Genomic DNA, 21,086 nt, shown 5'->3' with positions numbered 1-21,086 from the left:
TGCCACCTGCTTAATTACAGTAAATTAACACAATATATAAAAAGTAAATGTGACATCTGGAACTCCCATAACTGAATAGGTCCAGCAATTCTACTTTCTCGAATCTAACAGGTATTAGACGTGTGAAGAGCAACCGCGCTCCTGTCCCCACTGACATTGCCACACACGATAATTTACAAAAATATAATATGTGTACATGTACAGGTAATGATATAATGGAACAAAATAAGTTTATTTAAATTTATATACCTATCCAGCTAGGAGTACGTAACAGGTGCCACATCTAACTCTAGGGGTTTTCCCATACAAATCAGCACTGATTTAGTTAAGGTCTTAATCTTATCCACTGATGGATTCTTCAAAATCTCTTTTACTACTTGCTCCATCTTAATTAATTAATAAGATACTTTCTACAAACATTAGTATTACCAAAATAAGAATATACTAGACTAGTATGCCCCACAGTCACGGCAAAAATAGAACACTTACCTCTGTCGTTCAGCGTTGCAATTGCAGTATTAACTAGGTTCACATAGGACTGCAAGCTGAATTATACCCACAGACACAAGTTATCAAGACGTCTTCTACAAATGCTACCGGAACATTCACTTCGAAAAGGCACAACGAATTAGAAAATAAGTATGGATCAGTCTAAACGTGTCATACACAATATTAATCTTGAACACTAGGATTACAACAATAATAGTCCTGAACACAGGAGTTACATCATAATGATCCTGAACACAGGAGTTACCTGATTGAGATCATGGACAGAGCCCCCATTTAAAATGTTATGGGCCCCCACTTAATATTATGGGGGTAGTGAACCTGCAGCATCACTGGAAAACATAGCCTGGTCAAATATCAATAGGTGACTAGGGAATTCAAAAGTTAGCAAAATCATTCCAGTTTACTGGGCATAAAAGATAAGTCACCATAACATCATTAGACAACTACAATCTCTATTACTCACATTCTTTTACTTTATCCAGTTTCTTAAATCTTTGCATAATCATCAACAGGACTCAAAACTGCATACACTCAGCACAAGCTGACACCAGGCTCTATCCTGGAACAGTGGGACACTAGTGCCTATTATGCTGATAATACCAATACAGGATGGTGGTGTCACAATCGTTAACAAATTGAGATTTAGGAATCAATATCATACATAGCACAATGACATCACTTTAGATCCTCAGGTACCCACCACAATAATATATTTAAAACACCTACCACCTTGTATAAATGATGTACAATGGTAGAAATGATCCATGGTAAACACTATTGCTTAACATCAAATATCCTAGTAGTCAATTAACACAAATAAGGCCACTAAACCCGGACCAGGACGACAACACATCCCCCCGACCAGGAAGTTCAAAGAGTAATGACCCTCAAGGAGGCAAGCAGGCCGGGAGTGACACTGATTCCATCATCTACAAGACAGTTGACTCATCTTTCAAGTATCTCAAGATCATATACAGACATTTCTCAGAAATTAACCTCTAATTAATACAATAACTAAACCAAGGTTGCAATACTCATCCTTACATAATAATACATATCAATAAATCAATTCATTAAAGATTATATCATGATATATAAATATGTCCACAGGGAATTCATATTAGCAAGTACATCGTAACACTGGCTGGAGTTGGTACGCAAGAAGGGGAGAGGGGAGGGGAGGAGGGTTAAGGGAGGATTTCAAGACGTTATCGGTCAGCCGTTATACATAAGTATACATGAATACAATATAAAGCATCATATACCAAAATAAGTAACAAAACCTTGTCTTTGTGGTATACATCTCACAGTACCAGAATATAAATTGCTGTCATGACAAAAGGACAATGCAATGAACAATAATGAAATGGATATTTCACAGAATACATGAGGGTAATACATCAGAGGCCTAAATGAAAACATTCTGCATCATAATACCCATAGCACGTCCTATACAGCAATACGTAGCATTCCATATAATAAGCACACAATGATGTTTTCCAAGCTACATGACATTAGGCTACTGATGTTCACTACACTTCCAATATATATCCACAAATATATGGCATACAGCTTTGGTATTGAAATATAATATGCATATGTATATTTGGCATACATTGGCAATACACAATTATTTCTAACCTATTGTCAAAAAGAGATTAAATAAATAATATAATATTTGTGATACTAGGCTAATCAGCCAAGATATCACTATACAGTTTGAACACATCATACACCAGCCACAGTATGATCATACTAGTGTATGTGTGGTCATAACAATCTGCAGTTCTAATTTCAACTTCTCCATATGAAATTGCATCTCTTCACTTTAACATTACACCTGAAGCTCGAGCTGAAATCTTTCAAAACTCCTGTTCCTGCTACTGCTGCTACTCCTACTACCCCTACTTGATTATTGGGACCTCACTTCATCTTGTCCATCATCTTCCTTTCCACTTCCAGCTCCTTTCTGGGCTCCTTGTTCTGTCACTTCGTTCTTAGCTCTCAACTGCCTAAGGATTTTATCCTTCATTCCGGCTACTTTAGATGGTGCTACGAACCCGACATCCTCATCGGAGCAGGGAGTAGTGACTTCAGTGCCATCTGTTAGTCTGCTCTCTAACCCCACAGTATCGGACGTCATATGGACGACGCCATCTAGTGGTGACAGCTTGATTCCAGTAAATGGCTCAAGATTCTTGCCTTGGTTAACAAGTGAGGTCGTAGTGGGTGACCTCTGGTGATATGGCGATTCAAGACCAGCGCCATCTGATGTGCTACGAACATAATGTCAATACTCGAGGGAGTAAGTGTTGCTTCCTGGTTTCTCCAGGACCCAATAACTGATGACGTGTCTGTGTCTACAGAGGTGACGTGGGACAACAGTGGTACTGAGGACGGCAGCCTACCTTGGGCAGCCTAAACTCTCCCAACTTAGTCCCGCCTGACGACTAAGTGAGCCGCCGCCGACCAGGAGTAGTGTAGTTTCTGCTAGTGAAGTAGCAGTGGAAGAATTCGGCGTATCCCGGGACTGGCTAAGGGAAGAGACGACCGACAGTGACGCAGTGACGCCTGTTGAGGAGCGTTACTACCCCCTTCGCTAGAGGCTCCTGCCAGGGGTGCAATACCTCTGTATTTGTCTGTATAGTGGCGCCAATCAGCGCGTGGGTGAGGTTCTCTGCCAGCACTTGGGTGGAGAGTGGTTGTGGGCAGAGAATCACCTCGTGATACTGCCGGTAGGTTGGCCCACGACAAAGGTTGACTCGCCAGAGTTTCCCAGTACTGTGGCCAGTAAGATTGGGAACGGTACTGTGTTGGAGAAACACGAAGATTGACGAAGGCTGCATTGTGTTAGCATCGTGGAGTGCTCAGTGTCCTATGGTAGAGAGACACCTGTATATACATCAAAGTGTAGTAATATTTCATTTTTATGTTTCTATTTAAGGTGATGGGAATATATTGATAAAGGAATCAGTGTTGTGTGTTGTGTACTTCCCCCCCCCCCCTTTTATTTATTGAATACCTAGTCAACTCCTTGAAAGCCACTACCGACTTGGGGTCGGATACTATCACTTAGGTTCATCCATCTAGAACCCGGTTACGACCCATAGTAGCCGTAACAGATGACTTCACCTTCATGCCACATTTCTCAGCTATCTGCTTCAACTGCTCTTTGGTGCCATCTTTCAAATCTTCAGGCTTGTCTGACTCTTCAAATATCTGCACCTTCTCCCTCCTGCCCAGTGGGTCTTCCCGAGAGAGAGAGAGAGAGAGAGAATATACCTTTGGTCACATGGGCTACCTACTGCTGCAATGGGTGTGTCAGTCCCACCTCCAGGACTCGAACCGTAGGTGTGTCAATCCAATATCTCCCGGACAGGTCCCCAATTTATTCTATCAGGGTGTGGAGGGGTTTGGGAGAGGTTTCTTTACACATACAATGAAACTTGGTTATTAAAACCAACCTGATATTAGCTAACTGTTGAACAGATCCCAACCACTTCCTGACAGAACAAACAGCCGATCTCAGCAGTCACACTCCTGCTACCGTCGGTCGACCAGCAATGCACACTAGAGTGCTTGCTATTATTTAGATCACCCTGGTAAGTGTCTGGTTCTGGGAGAGGGGTTCAGCGTCACCTTTATTCAGCGGTATGGTTCACACTGCTAAGTTTTCATGAGTACACACCTGCTCTTCAGCCGTCCTGACTTCCTGCACTCTCCTTACTGCGGGATGATCTCTCAATTTCCCTTAGTTATAGTCCATTATCACCCGGGTTATAGCCGTGTCTTTCTCTCTCTAGACAGGAAGCCTCATCCAGGACAAGAGCAAAAACCAGATAACAAATATAACATTTAATACGATAAAACATACAAAATACACATACAGGAAAAGTTATAAAACAATACAATCTCTTAGGCTGCTATCAACTGATAACACTCAGATACCGCCTTATGTCTTCAACCTATAATTATATCAGGCTGCTACTCAAACATCGGCTTACAACCTTGTGCTCACTTCACTGCTTTAGGCTGCAATACATGACAACAAAAATATTCACATATTTCCTACTCTATATAAACAACAATTTCTCACCTTGCACTGTGCCTTTCATGCCAAAACGCAATGAAGCACTCCCTTAAACATCAAGGTCCATGTGATCTTCTGTTCCACCACTCGAGGTCCCCTACGACAATCATCATCTGGGTCCTCCAAATATTCGGTAAGGTACTCCTGCAGTTCCTCCAATCAGCTGCAATGAAGTCCTCCTTAAATGTCAGTAAAGCTCTCTCTCCAAACGCATCACACAAACGACGTGTAGCTCTACACCACTCGAAGCTTCATTATGTTTCTGGAGTTCCATTCCTCAACTTGAAGTCCTGCACCACCTTGCAGTTCAGGTCCCACAATGAGTTCCAGCTCACACTTAGAGTTCAGCATACACTACTCCTCTGGTACGAAGTTCTCACTAACTTCTCCCAGACATCAGTTGCAGTTCTCCCGAACAAACGTTGCAGTTCTCCAACACAAACGTTGCAGTCCTCCCACACTAACCTGCAAATCCATCAGCATGATATTATAAATGTTTTCCTAACAATAAATATAAAATAAACCATGAAAATAAATGATAAATGATAAAAAATAAAATAAACTACTATTTATTAGTTTTCACAGAAAATAAAACTCCTCCGTCCGACATCTCTTTAAACACTATTGCATCACCGCCACGGTCCTCCCTGCGTCCCCACTATGGTGGGCAGGACCACTTGGGAACATGTCCAGACATGTTGCTGGCCACCTCCCCCACTCAGTAAGCGCTTGACCTTCGACGAGGGCGGACGTATCACTCATCCCTCCAGCATATTTTTCAATCTCGACTCTCTTATTTTAACTTACTAGCTCAATGACATATATGTACTATATATATAAATATTTGCCATGATCGCTGGGCACACGATCTAGCCCAGGCAACCACTGTAACAACTGTTATATTAGCTTACCTCAGAATTTGTATCTCGGGGGCACTTAGCTGCAGAGCTCCAAGATGTCATACTATAAGACATCCAACAAAGTTTCTTTAAAACGGCCTCACAGCTCTTCTTCTTCTGACTTGAGTACATTAAGTCGTCCAACAGTGTAACACATAAAGGCCTGCTTGATTCCCTCTTCTTGAAGGAGCACACAGTTAGGGTTCCTCCTACTGCCAGGAGCTCAATAAAGGGCAACTCTCTCTCACGACTTTAATGACTCAAGTAAGGTCACGACGTCCTGCTAACCTCACGTCATGTCACCAAAGTATCGACATCTCATTCCATATCGCTTATTTACATGCTCATCCTCTGCTCATATTTTTTAAATTATTCCCTGACGTTTATTATATATTTAATAAATACATCTTTCCTCTGACCTCTCAATCAGGTCCAAAAGTCCAAATAACTCCCTGGGGTAGACTCGTTTCCACCTAGTCTACATGGGGTCATAACGCATTTCACTATAGCAAGATGGAAAGACTGTCTGTATATGGACTCTGGATATGGAGCTGAGCTGTCACTATAGCAAGATGGAAAGACTGACTCTATATGGGAGCTGGGTATGGTGCTGGCCTGTCACTATAGCAAGATGGAAAGACTGACTCTATATGGGAGCTGGGTATGGTGCTGGCCTGTCACTATAGCAAGATGGAAAGACTGACTCTATATGGGAGCTGGGTATGGTGCTGGCCTGTCACTATAGCAAGATGGAAAGACTGACTCTATATGGGAGCTGGGTATGGTGCAATGCCTGTCACTATAGCAAGCTTTGTGCCCCAGTTATATATCGGTGTCTGGGTATGGTAATAAACCTGTCACTATAGCAGGCTGGGTGGCCCAGGTGTATATAGGTGCCTGGGTATGGTGCCAGTTCTGTCACTATAGAAAGCTGTGAGGCCCAGTTGAATAGGGGTGCCTGGGTATTATCCAGACCTTGTCACTACAGCAAGCTGGATGACCCAGCTGTATATGGGTGCCTAGATATGATGACAGGCCTGTCACTATAGAAAGCTCGGCGTCCCAGCTGTATATTATTGCCTGGGTATGGTGCTAGGCTCTCACTATAGCTGTATAGGCTATATATAAACAGGTTCTCACTGGGTGGCCATGCTGTATGTAGGTGCCTAGAAATGGGGTCAAGCCTTTCAATATATCAAACTGGGGGGACCAGCTCTATATGGGTGCCTGGGTATGGTGTCACTATAGCTGGGTGGCCATCTTCCCGATATTTTACATTTCTTAACAAACAAAGAGTTCCTGGCCCAGTGTCAGTGTCAGTAGAGTGGGTTGTGTGCCGTGTAAACTGTAGGTTATTATGGAGGGTTATTGTGGTGGATTATTATGGTGGGTTATTGTGGTGGATTATTATGGTGGGTTATTGTGGTGGATTATTATGGAGGGTTATTGTGGTGGGTTATTGTGGTGGAATTTTACAGAGGGTAATTATGGTGGTATATTATGGACGGTTATTGTGGTGGATTATTATAGAGGGTTATTGAGGTAGATTATTCAGGAAGGTTATAGTGGTTGATTATTTTGGAGGGTTATTGTAGTCAATTATCATAATGGGTTATTGTGATGGGTTATTATGAAGAGTTATTATGGTGGATAATTATAGACGGTTACTGTGGTGGAATATTAAGAACGGTTATTGTGGTGGAATATTATGGAGGGTCATTGTGGTTGCTTATTAAAGATGGTTATTGTGGTGGATAATTATGGATGGTTATTGTGGTGGCTTATTATGGAGGGTTAATGACTATAATATAGGGTTATTTTGGTGAATTATTATAGATGGTCATTATGGTAGATTATTATGGGAAATTTTATGGAGGGTTAATGTAGTGGATTATCATAATGGGTTATAGTGATGGATTATTATGAAGAATTATTGTGGTAGACAATTATAGATGGTTATTGTGGTGGAATATTATGAACAGTTATTTTGCTGGTTATTCTGGTGGATTTATATGGATGGATATTGTGATGGACTATTATGGGGGGTTCTTGTGATGGATTATTATGGTGGGTTATTATGGTGGATTAGTATAGAGGATTTTTGTGGTTGATTAAAAAGGGTTACTTTGGTGGATTATTAAAGGTTCATTGTGGTGGAATAATATTGAGGGTTATTGTGGTGAATTGTTACTGAGGATTATTGTTTTGGATTATTATGGAGGATTATTGTGGTGGATTATTATGGCGAGTTATTGTGATAGAATATTTGGAATGGTTATTGTGCTGGATTGTTTTGGAGGGTTATTGTGGTGGTTTGTTTTGGAGAGTTATTGTGGTGGATTTTTATGGTGGGTTATTGTGGTGGATTTTTATGGTGGGTTATTGTGGTGGATTTTTATGGTGGGTTATTGTTGTGGATTTTTTAAAGGGTGATTGTGGTGGATTATTATGGAGGATTGTTGAGGAGGATTACTATGGAGGGTTATTGTGGTAGAATATTATGTTGGGTTATTGAGGTGAACTATTATGGGGAGGCATTGTGGTGGATAATTTTTGAGAGATATTGTGGTTGATCATTTTGGAGGGTTATTGTGGTGGAATAATTTGGAGGTGAATTGTAGTTGACTATTATGGTGGGTTATTGAGGTGAATTATTATAGAGAGTTATTGCAGAAGAATTTTATGGAGGGTTATTGTTGTGGATTATTGTAGTGAATTATTCTGAAAGATCTTTCATTTAAATAATATATACTGTTATCGTGGTGGATTACTCTAGTGGATAATTCTCGTGGAATATTAGCGACGCGTATTATGATGTTTTATTATTGAGGGTTACTTTTGTGGATTATTATGAATGCTTATTGTGGTGGATTATTATGGAGTATTATTGTGGAGGATTATGATGGTGGGTTATTGTGGTGGATTATTATGGAGTATTATTGTGGAGGATTATGATGGTGGGTTATTGTGGTGGATTATTATGGAGTATTATTGTGGAGGATTATGATGGTGGGTTATTGTGGTGGATTATTATGGAGTATTCTTGTGGATGATTATGATGGTGGGTTATTGTGGTGGATTATTACGAAGGGTTATTGTGGAGGATTATGATGGTGGGTTATTGTGGTGGATTATTACGAAGGGTTATTGTGGAGGATTATGATGGTGGGTTATTGTGGTGGATTATTACGAAGGGTTATTCTTGTTGAATATTATGAAGAGTTAGTCTGGTGGAATATTAAAGGTTCGTTGTGGTGGAATATTATGTGGATTTTTTTAAGAATCTTTTATTGGATTAATATATAATATTATCGAAGTAGATTATTATGGTGGATTATTCTCGTGGATGATTAGGAAGGTTACTGTGGTTGATTATTATGGAGGGTGATTTTGATGGACTATGTTAGAGGTTTATTGTAATGGATAAACATTGGGGGATATTGAGGTGGATTATTATGGAGATTTATAGTGGTGATTGTAGAGGGATTTTGTGTTGGATTATTATAGAGGATTATCGTGGTGGATTTTTCTGGTTGATTATTCTTGTGGATTATTATAGAGGGTGATTGTGGTTGATTATTTTGGAACGATATTGTAGTTGATTATTATTGAGGGTTTTTGGGGGTGGTTTAATACGGATTGCTATTGTAGTGAATCATTGGGTTGTTCATTTGAGGAGGTGATAAAAATATTGGGTTGAGGACTTTATTAATAAGGAAGAGTCATGGTCAGTGTGGGGTCACCCCCTGGGGTCATGATGGTCCTCAGGTCGACCCCATGCAACTTAGCAACCTTCCTTTTACATCAAGTCAACAGTTTAATAAAAATTCCCCAAACATGTAATGAACTCAGCAACCGATATAAAGAGATGAAACATAAAATCACCTCAGAGGTTTGACTTCAATAACATTTAAAAGCGACTGAGAACAAAATATATAATTGGGGTTTAAAAAGAAACAGAACATATAGGGTATTGCTTCGGGATATTATTACAACAATCTATTATTATAGGTTATTACAGTCAGTTATTATTACAACAGGCTCTTCTCGGAGCATTTTAGTGCAAGTTATAATTGTATGTTGCTATACCAGCTTGTTGTTCATTCAATATATTGAGACGCCATTAGGCATAGTTTAACAACTGATTCTAATGTCTGTTCATTTACACAAACTGATTGTAGTGCTTTGTTATTACTTCAGGCTATTACGAAAAGGTTATTAGGCTAGTTAAGACGGGTTATTGAGACGGGGAATTACGAGGAGCTAGTTATACAGGGTTTTACAGCATGTTTTGTGTTATAATTTGTGCTGGATATTACCTGGAATTATTCGTGTTATTTCTGCTCGTATTACGTCATGCAATTATGATGTGTTATTATTTTGGGTTATTAAGGCTAGGTTATAATGGCAAACTTTTTGCAAAATATTATTACTTCTGGTTATTACTGCAGGTTATTGCTGTTATTTTTTACAGATGGTAATTACCTGAGATCACTACGAGCGGTTATTACAGCAGGATAATACTGCAATATCTTACGGCTAATTATTAAGACTTTATTTTACTATATTCACGCTTTTAATATAAATCCCAAATTCCCGTAATAAGTTTTATAATAGACACAAAGAGCTGCATCATGATGTCAGGTTACAATTTGTTCTCATAATATCTCTAATGAAATATTATTATTTATTAATTAAAAAATAAAAGCGAGTTACATAAACATATTTCTCTTGAGAAAGATTATTTCGGAAGAGTATTACTGCAAGTTATCATTAAAGGCTGCTATTGTAGTAATTATGATAAGCAATTTCTGCAGGCTGTTACAACGAAATATTGCCAAAGGCAAAACCAGCAAGAGTTTTACAAGTTATTTGGGAAGATAATTACTGCTACCAATAACTTCTAGTTATTAGTTATGTTATAGGAACAGGTTATAAGGTCTGAAGGTCTGATAATGTTCGCAGGTTGTTAGACTGACAACTCCACAGTATACCTGAGAATGTGACTGCCAGACGAGGGCTTCTACAGGTTACATGAACATGTGGTTGCCAGGTAAACCAACATCACAGTGTACCTGACCTCTTGGTTTACCAGACAAGTAGTTCCACAATATTGAGAACTTCGTGGTTGCCAGACATGCCAGCTTCACTGAGTACAAAACAATGTAGTTCTCAGACAAACAGCTTTGCAGTATACATTAAAACATCATTACTAGGTTAACATCTCCAGAGTATACATGACAAGATCATTACTAGGTTAACATCTCCAGAGTATACATGACAACCTCGTTGCCAGACAAGCCAATTCCACAAAATATATAAACTTTTGCTTCTGATGACCTCGTGACTGTCAGGTCAGCTCTACAGTATATATAAATACGTGGCTGCAAGGTCAGTTCCACAGTATACTGTACATGACTACGTGGTGAGCGAGCTACAAAGTATACATGATCACGTGATATCTACAGTGCAACCATTGATTAATGCCAACATAAGTAAACACACTGGTGACCTCTGATGACCCAGAGGTCATAACAGTCTTGACACGAGTCAACGTTTTCATTCTTAAAATAACAGGAGTCTTGTATTAAGACTTTTCTCATAAGTACTTGAGGGCAGTTTTCACTCCTTAATGGTTATCACTTCCTTCAGATAAAGGTTCTTAGTGTCACTTAGTGTTGAGGTGAAGGTCTATATACAACCCGTCCTCCAAATAGAACGTCGTATTTTGACGTATTCATCTACCTAAGGCCAAAATTGTCGTACTGGAAAATGGTAGCGGCTCGCGAAATGTTCATACACTCCCTTCTTCTGTTTTGGGTTCTCTGGTAGGTTAGGATAATGGTACTTTAGTACAACAGTTTTTTGACGTTGGGAAACCGTAGGACGGACTGTTATATAATACTTCGTGAGTCTTGACTAATCTGGAAGAGTCATGGTCAGAGTGTGGGGTCACCCGCTGGGGTAACGACGGTCCTCAGGTCGACCCCATAATCCATAACATATCATCCTTTTACCTTAAGTGAACATTTTAATATATTTTCCCAAAACACGTAATAAACTCAGCAACCGAACATGTTGAATAAAGTCCTGAACAACAGATGAAACATAAAGTCACCTCCGAAGTTTGGCTTCAATAACAACTAGAAGCGACTCAAAATAAAAGATATAACTCGGGGTTTAAATGATTCTTAATATAATATTTTATTGCAAAATATCTACTGCTTATTTTTACAACAAGCTATTATTATAGGTGATTTGTGAAGGTTATTATTACAAAAGGCTGTTATTGTAGGTTATTACTAATGGTTATTATTACAAAAGGCTGTTATTGTAGGTTATTACTAATGATTATTATTACTACAGGCTTTTGCTGTAGGTTATTACTGCAAGTTATTGTTACAACAGGCAATTATTGTTGGGTTTTAGTGCAGGTTATAAGGGCAGGTTGTTATTTCGGCTTGCTGTATATCGATATTGGTGCTGATTAGTGGAGCGGATTATTATAACATATTACTAGGGAAGTTTTAACAACTTGTTGTTAAGTCTGATCATTTACGCAGACTGGTTGTAGTGGCTGGTTACACCGGGTTATTAGGGAGAGGTTATTTCAGGAAGTTATTACTGGATGATATTAAGGCAGGTTATTGGGGCGTGGAGCTATGAGGAAGTTGTTATACAGGGTGAAACAAGTTGTTTTCGAGTTGTATTTTTTCTGCAAGATATTATGTGCAGAAATAAATAGCTTTGATGTTATTTCTGTACCTTATTGCTTCAGATTATTATGATTTGTTATTACTTGAGATTATTAGGGCGAGTTATTATGTAATACTTTTGCAGAAGGTTATTACTCTTGGTTATTACGTCCAGTTATTACTTCAGTTTACTACTTCCGGTGATTACTTCTGGTTATTACTGCAGGTATTTGCCTTTTTTTTACAAATGGTAATAACCTGAGATCACAACGAGCGGTTATTACAGCAGGATAATACTACAGTTTCCTACGGCTGGTAATAAAGATTGGTTATTTATCTTTATTCAAACTATTAATATAAATTCCTAACACAGGTAATTGATACACCTCACCTTCGGTGACTAAATTACTGGGGTGGTGACTTTATTAATAAGGAAGAGTCATGGTCAGTGTGTGGGGTCACCCTCTGGGGTCACGACGGTCCTCAGGTCAGTGTGTGGGGTCACCCTCTGGGGCCACGACGGTCCTCAGGTCAGTGTATGGGGTCACCCGCTGGGGTCACGACGGTCCTCAGGTCAGTGTGTGGGGTCACCCGCTGGGGTCACGACGGTCCTCAGGTCAGTGTGTGGGGTCACCCGCTGGGGTCACGACAGTCCTCAGGTCAGTGTGTGGGGTCACCCGCTGGGGTCACGACAGTCCTCAGATCAGTGTGTGGGGTCACCCGCTGAGGTCACGACAGTCCTCAGATCAGTGTGTGGTGTCACCCGCTGGGGTCACGACAGTCCTCAGATCAGTGTGTGGTGTCACCCGCTGGGGTCACGACAGTCCTCAGATCAGTGTGTGGGGTCACCCGCTGGGGTCACGACAGTCCTCAGATCAGTGTGTGGGGTCACCCGCTGGGGTCACGACAGTCCTCAGATCAGTGTGTGGGGTCACCCGCTGGGGTCACGACAGTCCTCAGATCAGTGTGTGGGGTCACCCGCTGGGGTCACGACAGTCCTCAGATCAGTGTGTGGGGTCACCCGCTGGGGTCACGTCAGTCATCAGATCAGTGTGTGGGGTCACCCGCTGGGGTCACGACAGTCCTCAGATCAGTGTGTGGGGTCACCCGCTGGGGTCACGACAGTCCTCAGATCAGTGTGTGGGGTCACCCGCTGGGGTCACGACAGTCCTCAGATCAGTGTGTGGGGTCACCCGCTGGGGTCACGACAGTCCTCAGATCAGTGTGTGGGGTCACCCGCTGGGGTCACGACAGTCATCAGATCAGTGTGTGGGGTCACCCGCTGGGGTCACGACAGTCCTCAGATCAGTGTGTGGGGTCACCCGCTGGGGTCACGACGGTCCTCAGATCAGTGTGTGGGGTCACCCGCTGGGGTCACGACAGTCCTCAGGTCAGTGTGTGGGGTCACCCACCGTTTTTTTTATTTGATTACCGCCGGAGGCGGCTTGTTTATTGTGCACCCTATTCTCATCCTGTGAGCGGTAGCGCAAAAAGCATTACAGAGGGCACAAAAGGTCATTTATCAGACCTCATCTTAGATTATTACATACAAAATTTCATCTATCCTTCACACCTTATTTTAACAATGTCAGATAGTTACAGAAAAAGTTATATTTCAAGAGCAATATATTTACAGTAAGTCATTGTACATTAATGGTAGGTCTTATCGCTAATACATAATTATTTTTTTTTTTTGAGATATATACAAGAGTTGTTACATTCTTGTACAGCCACTAGTACGCGTAGCGTTTCGGGCAGGTCCCTGGAATACGATCCCCTGCCGCGAAGAATCGTTTTTTCATCCAAGTACACATTTTACTGTTGCGTTAAACAGAGGCTACAGTTAAGGAATTGCGCCCAGTAAATCCTCCCCAGCCAGGATACGAACCCATGACATAGCGCTCGCGGAACGCCAGGCGAGTGTCTTACCACTACACCACGGAGACTCACAGACGTTGACACAGCTCGAAAAAGACTTGGCTACAAGTGTCTTTGGCAATTCGGCTTGTATAGGGATCCACTAATCAGCACCAATATCGATATACAGCAAGCAGAAATAATAACCTGAACTAAAATCCAACAATAATTCTTTGAGCAATGGAGATATTACAGTCATTGGGGAGCTGCTGTTTAATATTAGACTTCACAATACACTACTTGTTTCTTAATCTCATTTATCGTTTATCCAATGGAAGGGAAATATGGATACAGTGCAAGGATTTCAGGTATTTTATCCTTGGTGATAAGGTAGGTTGCCATATCTTACAGCGTGAGCTTATATTTATCTCCAAATGGCTCAATTTTACTACAATCCAAGATATAGTGTTCGAGTGTGTGTCCCTGTCTTTGTCCACACACTTTACACTTTACTTTATCTAGATCCCTATACAAGCCGAATTGCCAAAGACACTTGTAGCCAAGTCTTTTTCGAGCTGTGTCAACGTCTGTTAGTCTACTGACTTTGTTACTTGCCCCATACACATGTTTTACTTCACACATTTCATTGTTATAAACAATGGACCTGCTAGTTCCAGTTTGTACTGTTCTGCTTTCTTCAAATCTATCCAGGAGTTCTCGTCTAATGACACTTTTAAGGGACCAATTTGATTACTCAAGATTCCGTTCAATATTGTCTTTATTTATTGCAACCTTAGCATGGGCGTCAATTTTATCATGTTCTTGCAGGCCAATGTGAGAAGGAATCCACAACATTTTTATATTTACCTTTTTTTGCTAAGTATGCTTATATATCTATGTCTGGCTTCTGAGATAAGCACGTCATTACTTGATTGCAAACTGTTTATTTGCTAATAGTGAGGAAAGAAGTCGGAAATAATTAAGGTGTCTACTTCAGTGTTGTCAATAATTTCGAGTGCTAACAGTATTGCTACCAACTCAGCTTGCATTGTGGATACCAAGTTACTAATTCTTATTTTCCTTTAAATTGTGCTGCCATCGGGCTGATGAGCAATAACAGCACTTCCTGCCCTCCCTGTAGCTGTATTGAGTGATCCGTCAGTGCATATGGTCTGTGCGATGTTGTTTTCCGTTTATATAATGTGAATGTGTTCTATGGTACTTAATTTAGCAGCAAGCTGAGCATGAGGATTGTTTGTGATTAGTTTCTTGGTGGGGTATGCAGGGGTCAGGATGTCAAAATGTATTATCTGGCAGGGTGGAAGAAAGTGCTGAACTCTTTTATCAGAATATACTTCGTGCATTTCCATCATTTTAATATGAGTGGCTGTTCTTTGACTCCATTTAGACTCGCTGGATTCATTACGTATGTGTTCTAACAGTTCAACTGATACAATGTTGTTTTTGTTATGACGCAGAAGCTTTAATACCACCATAAGATTTTAATACCACCATAAGATTTTAATACCACCATAAGATTTTAATACCACCATAAGATTTATTTCAAATATTCAATCTCGTATGCTAAGTATATTTAACTCTTTCCGCATATTGAGAACTTTGGTAGCTATAGGACAGCCAAGTATAATTTTGCATTTTTTTCAGTCTATCAATAATTTTGCAATTTTGCAGGACTAAAGCTGGTGCATGATAGTCTATCAGAGACCTTATATATGCTAAGTACATCATTTTTGCTATTCTAATATTAACACCGTATTTAGAGCTGTACCTCACTACAGTTCCGAGAGCCTTGAGTCTGTCTCTACATTGTTGATGTAACCTATTGACTACAGTTGAGGTACAAAGGACAGAGACACCAAGGTATTTGAAAGAAGAGACATAGTCTATTGGTACGTTATCTATCTTAAATTTTCGTGGTTCACTTTAGCGGTTGCTAATTTGTCTGTTATATACCTTAGTTTTAGCAGCGTTGATTGCACGACCAAGGCATTCACAAGCTGATTATGAATACAATTTAAGATTGTTTGCATTTCACGGTGGGTTTTAGTATGTACAAGGATGGCATCTGCATAGCTGATAGTGATGTTTGTCGGACTAGTTGGGATTGATTTAAGTAAGGCATTAATTAGGACATTAAACAAGGTAGGACTTAGTACTCCTCCTTGTGGGGTGCCTAGTTACATTAATTTTAGTTTCACTTTTGTAGCCTTGGAACAGTGCAGAGGACTTCCGGTTGGTAAGATAGCCCCATATCCATTGTAATAAATGTCCCCCTATATCCATTCTCGCTAATTCATACATAATCACTGCTCTATTAGCAATATCAAAGACATTTTTTAAATCAAGAAATGTTGTGTACTTGTGCCTTTTATTGCCATGAACAGTAAGAAAGGTTGTGATGCAGTTGTGTACACTTTTACCATGTGTGAAACCATTGATATCAGGTGACATGTGCTCTTTAACTCTATACAATAATCTATTAATCACCATTCTCTCAAAGGTTTTACACATGCAAATGGTCAGTGAGATGGGACGAAAAGCATCAGGATGGCCAGGCTTTGGTACAGGTACCGTAAGACTGGTGGTCCATGATACAGGCAACTGCCCAGTGACACAACTCGCATTAAACAATGGTAATAATGGGTTACCGGGAACACGATGTAGGAGTCTTAGAATATCATAGGTGATGCCGTCCTCACCAAGAGCAGTGCTACTGCCCCTGGAGAGGGTTTCATCCAATTCATAATCTGTGTATGGAACATCACATTCATCATGTTGCTTGCTCAACATGAAATTTATGAGAGCATTTCTGTCTGTGGACCTCGCCTGCAATTTCTCCCTAGTGCTAGCTGGTAACATTTCAAGGCTGGAAACCTGAGCCCATTTTGTAATTAACTGAATGGCTTTCTGTAGTGGTTTGGGTGTGAAACTTGTCTATTATTTGTACCAATAATTTTGTTTATGCCTTTCCAGTCTTTGCCCAGGGGAGTATGCAGGTTAAGTCCTACCTAAGGCTCATAAACCTGGTGCCCATTTTCGTTCTATTATTTCTTCAAGGGGCTCTGTCGGATAACCTTTTGTCTCCTGACTTACTAAAACTCTGACGCCTTACTTTGGCTATTTTTCTCTTGCACACCTTTGTCACTCTCAGAACTTCATAGAAAGACTGCGCCTGTAGCCTTCCTGTACGATGCTTAGTCTTGATGTCGACTCTCTGTTTACTAATGTATCCCTAAATGACGTTCTCTCTTTTCTTAGACAGTAGGCGACTGAGAGCCTTCTTTCTCTCCCGCTTCCCACTGTCGTTTTCCTCTAATTCGTCAGACTCTGTGTTGACTCTAACTCATTCTCTTTCAACGGTAAATACTTCTCAAACTTTCAGTGTAGTTTTAGGTTCCCGCTCTCTCTCTCATGTTCTTGCCAATCACTACATAGAATTCTTTGAAACTGTTCTTCTTCCTACTATTGATACTAATCCCTCTCTCTGGCTTCGCTATGTTGATGACATTTTTGCTTTATGGCCTCATGACTTTAGTCTTTTCCAGCCTTTCCTCTCCTCTCTTAACAATCTGGCTCCCTCCATCCATTTTAAAGTTGAGTAGGAATCCAATTCCCTCCTTCTTTTTCTTGACGTTCACAGCTCTGTGTTCGAGTTCTCTTTCTCTATCTATCGCAAACCCATGTATAGTGGCATGTACATTCACTTCTTTTCCTACCATCCTCCTTTTGTTAAGAAAAGTGTCCTCGTCTCTCTCTTCCTACGCGCTCAACGCATCAGCGACCCTCAGTTTCTTGATTCTGAAATTTCCTTTATCTATAAATCTTTCTCTCGCCCTGGTTACCTTTACATTTTATCAACAGTGCCTATTCTCAAGCTAAACTAAATTTCGTTCATCCTAAACCTGCTTCCAGACCTTTTAGCACTGTGCTCTGCCTTCCCTTCATATCTGATCTCAAAACTCTTACTAATACCCTTCGTCCTCTTGGCATAAAGCTCGCCTTTCGACAAACACTCACCGTAGTTATCTGGTTCACACCTCTCCTGCTTCTATGCTGCTGGTGTCTACTCTATTTCCTGTTCGTCTTGTCCTCTTCAGTACTTCGGGGAAACTGGCTGCACACTTAATGGCACACTTAAGGAACACAAAAAAGTGCTAAGTCTGCAGACATTAACAATGCTCTCTTCTGTCATGTTAGGGATTCTGGTCATCCTATTGATTGGTCTTCTTCTAAAATAATCTTTCCTGCCTCTACACAGACGCCGTCTTGTCGAATCGGCTCTGATACACAACCTACCCAACATGAACCTTAGTCCTGGCTTTGTTGCTGTTAACTTCCCTTTCACAGAATATATACAAATGCTCTAAACTTTCTAACAAACGTGACCTAACATGAGCCTACCCTTCATTTTCTCTCTTTCTTACTTTTTTCTGTTTTATTTTTCTTTCTCTTGTTTCTCTCACGTTCCCATTCTTACTCCTATTATTATACCCTATATTACACCTTACCTTCCCTACCTTTTGCCTTGCTCTTTTCTTCCTCTAAGATTTCCGTCTCCTCACCTCTCTTGCTCTACTTAATGCCTTTGCCTCCCTCGTTCACCAGGACTGAAAGATATATCAATATCCCAGGATAACTAGGTTTCCATTGACCAATTGCACAAGTCAGCATCAGAGACATTTCAATTCTAGTCAGAAATCATATCAATGCCACGGCAATCACAGACCTGCCTGTGTTGAGAACGTCGAAATTATGGGTGTTAATCTCACTATGAGGAACTCAATGCTATCTATCTTAAATATATACAGGAGCCATAGAGAGCACGACATGGATCTCTCTGCAATCTTTGAAATAGCAGTCACTACACCTATTATCATCTCTGGTGACTTCAACGCTCATAGTGAATTACTACGTGATTCACCAAGAACCGACGCCAACGCAAGACATATTGAACCCCTTTTCGATGAAGTGCCGGAAATCAGTCTGCTTAACTCGACGGAACCAACCCACACTGGTGGGGGAAAGTTGGATCTCACGTTTGTTTCCACCAGTATTTATGAGTTGTGTCATTGGTCAGTTGATCATGTTCTGACCAGTGACCACTTTGCTACAAAAACAGTTATTAATATAACTCTACCTCCCAGACCTCCAGCTCCCGAGCCCGGATGGGACTTTATCAAAGCAGATTGGATGAACTTTCAGGAATCTCTCGAAACTTGGCACCAAAACTACACTCCTCCTGACAACACCGAAAAATATTTAGTAAATGCAATACATAGAGCAGCGAATCACGCCATCCCGAAGAGGAAAACAATTACCCAACAACACAGGGGACCATTGGTATTACTGTGATAGGATCAAAGAGCTACATAACAGACTAAATTGTACATGAAAGAATTTCAGAATAGATAGAACTGAAGCTAATTTAAGACTTCTTAAAGCTGTCCGAGAACATGTGCACGAAGAAACAGCAAAATTCAGAGAAGAAAAATGGCTAGAGTGGTGTGCCAAGCTAAATCAGCATACATCCTTGGGCGACATCTGGAAGAAGATCAACAAGGCCAAAGGAAAATCGCCTCCTGCTCCGTCACATTATGTTCATCCAGAGCAAGAAGCAGAAACGTTAGCAAATCTATTTGCTTCAAGAGCCAGTTCCCCTCAACTTCCTCAAGCAACTCGGACTCTCCAACAAAGACTTCAAGCAGCAAGATGGACCAAAATAGATGATGCTTTAGCCTTATCTGACGAACTAGACCAACCTTTCAATCTTAAAGAACTCAGAGGAGCTACAAAGAAAACTAAAAACACAGCTCCAGGCGAGGACAAAATCACTTAAAACATGCTGGCCAAGCTAGGAGAAAAGGGTGAAGAAGCCTTCTTGAATCTCATCAACAGAGTATGGATGACAAGAACTCGATCACTCTCTTGGAAGAGTGCAATTATAGTTCCCATTCCAAAATCTAAAAACCCAGGAAATCCAAGACCGATCTCATTAACAAGCTGTCTGGCCAAACTGCGGAAACAATGGCTCTTAATCGAATTGAATGGAAAGCCAATCCACTGCACTAAAATATGTTTGCTTACAGAAAAGGTGTTGGCACCACAGAATGCCTTACCTCCCTCCTGGATCATATCAATGACAAACCTGGAATCCTTACTTTTATGAAAGGACACGCTCTTGCCTTTGCCAAAGGAAGCCTACTTAACCAAGAAGCTAAAGTCAAATTCCAAGGAAAAATATCGTCCTCAAAGAGGCTGGAAAATGGAACTCCGCAGGGAGGAATACTAAGCCCCTTCCTCTTCAACTGTCTCATGGAACAATTCATGAAGCTCAAGCTACCAAAAGCCAAACTTCTTAACTACGCAGACGACTTTGTGGTCATCATCAATGACAAAGGCGCAAGGAACCATGCACAAAAATGCCTAGATATTATCAGCAAGGAAGCGGAACGCATAGCAGTGAAAATAAACAGCAATAAAACCAAAGCAACGGCCGTTAAAATGAGAACTCAAGACATCAGACTCGCAATACAAGGACATGAAATTGAGTGGGGTTACCTCTTTTCAATAACTAGGAGTTATAATAGACAGTCAGTTGAAATTCACTCAAGAAATTGAATATCTTCGGCTAAGTTGTAAAGCCAGAAACTCAGCTTTGCGAACCTTTACAAGTCTTAGAGAGGGTGCATCTCTACCAGTACTCAAAATGTACTACGTTTAAGCAGTTAGGTCACTCATTGACTATGGTGCTCCTAGTCTTGCATCCCTCAGTGATAACCAATGGGAGAAACTGGAAGTGTCTCAAAATGATGCCCTCAGAACAATACTGGGAGCACCTATATGGACGCGTCGAGAGAATTTAAGAATGGAAACCAACTTACCAGCCTTAGAAAACAGGATCAAACAAAGGATAGCTACAATAACAGCAAAATTTGTTGGAACCACCGCCAGACTGTCAATCAAAGACAGCATACATAGATCGCTTCTGAGGAACCTTTCAATGTAGAACAATTG

The 21,086-nt window shown here is 40.7% G+C and overlaps 1 pseudogene; it reads left to right on the top strand.

Moving 5' to 3' along the window:
- The first annotated feature begins 18,899 nt into the window (after positions 1 to 18,899).
- The window catches only part of LOC138368544 (uncharacterized), a 42,489-nt pseudogene continuing 40,302 nt past the window's right edge, over positions 18,900 to 21,086 (top strand).

The sequence above is a fragment of the Procambarus clarkii genome, chromosome 25 (assembly GCF_040958095.1).
Source record: "Procambarus clarkii isolate CNS0578487 chromosome 25, FALCON_Pclarkii_2.0, whole genome shotgun sequence".
NCBI classification, from domain to species: domain Eukaryota; kingdom Metazoa; phylum Arthropoda; class Malacostraca; order Decapoda; family Cambaridae; genus Procambarus; species Procambarus clarkii.
The sequence above is the reverse complement of the archived record's forward strand: the minus strand, read 5'-3'. Positions and strand labels throughout refer to the sequence as shown.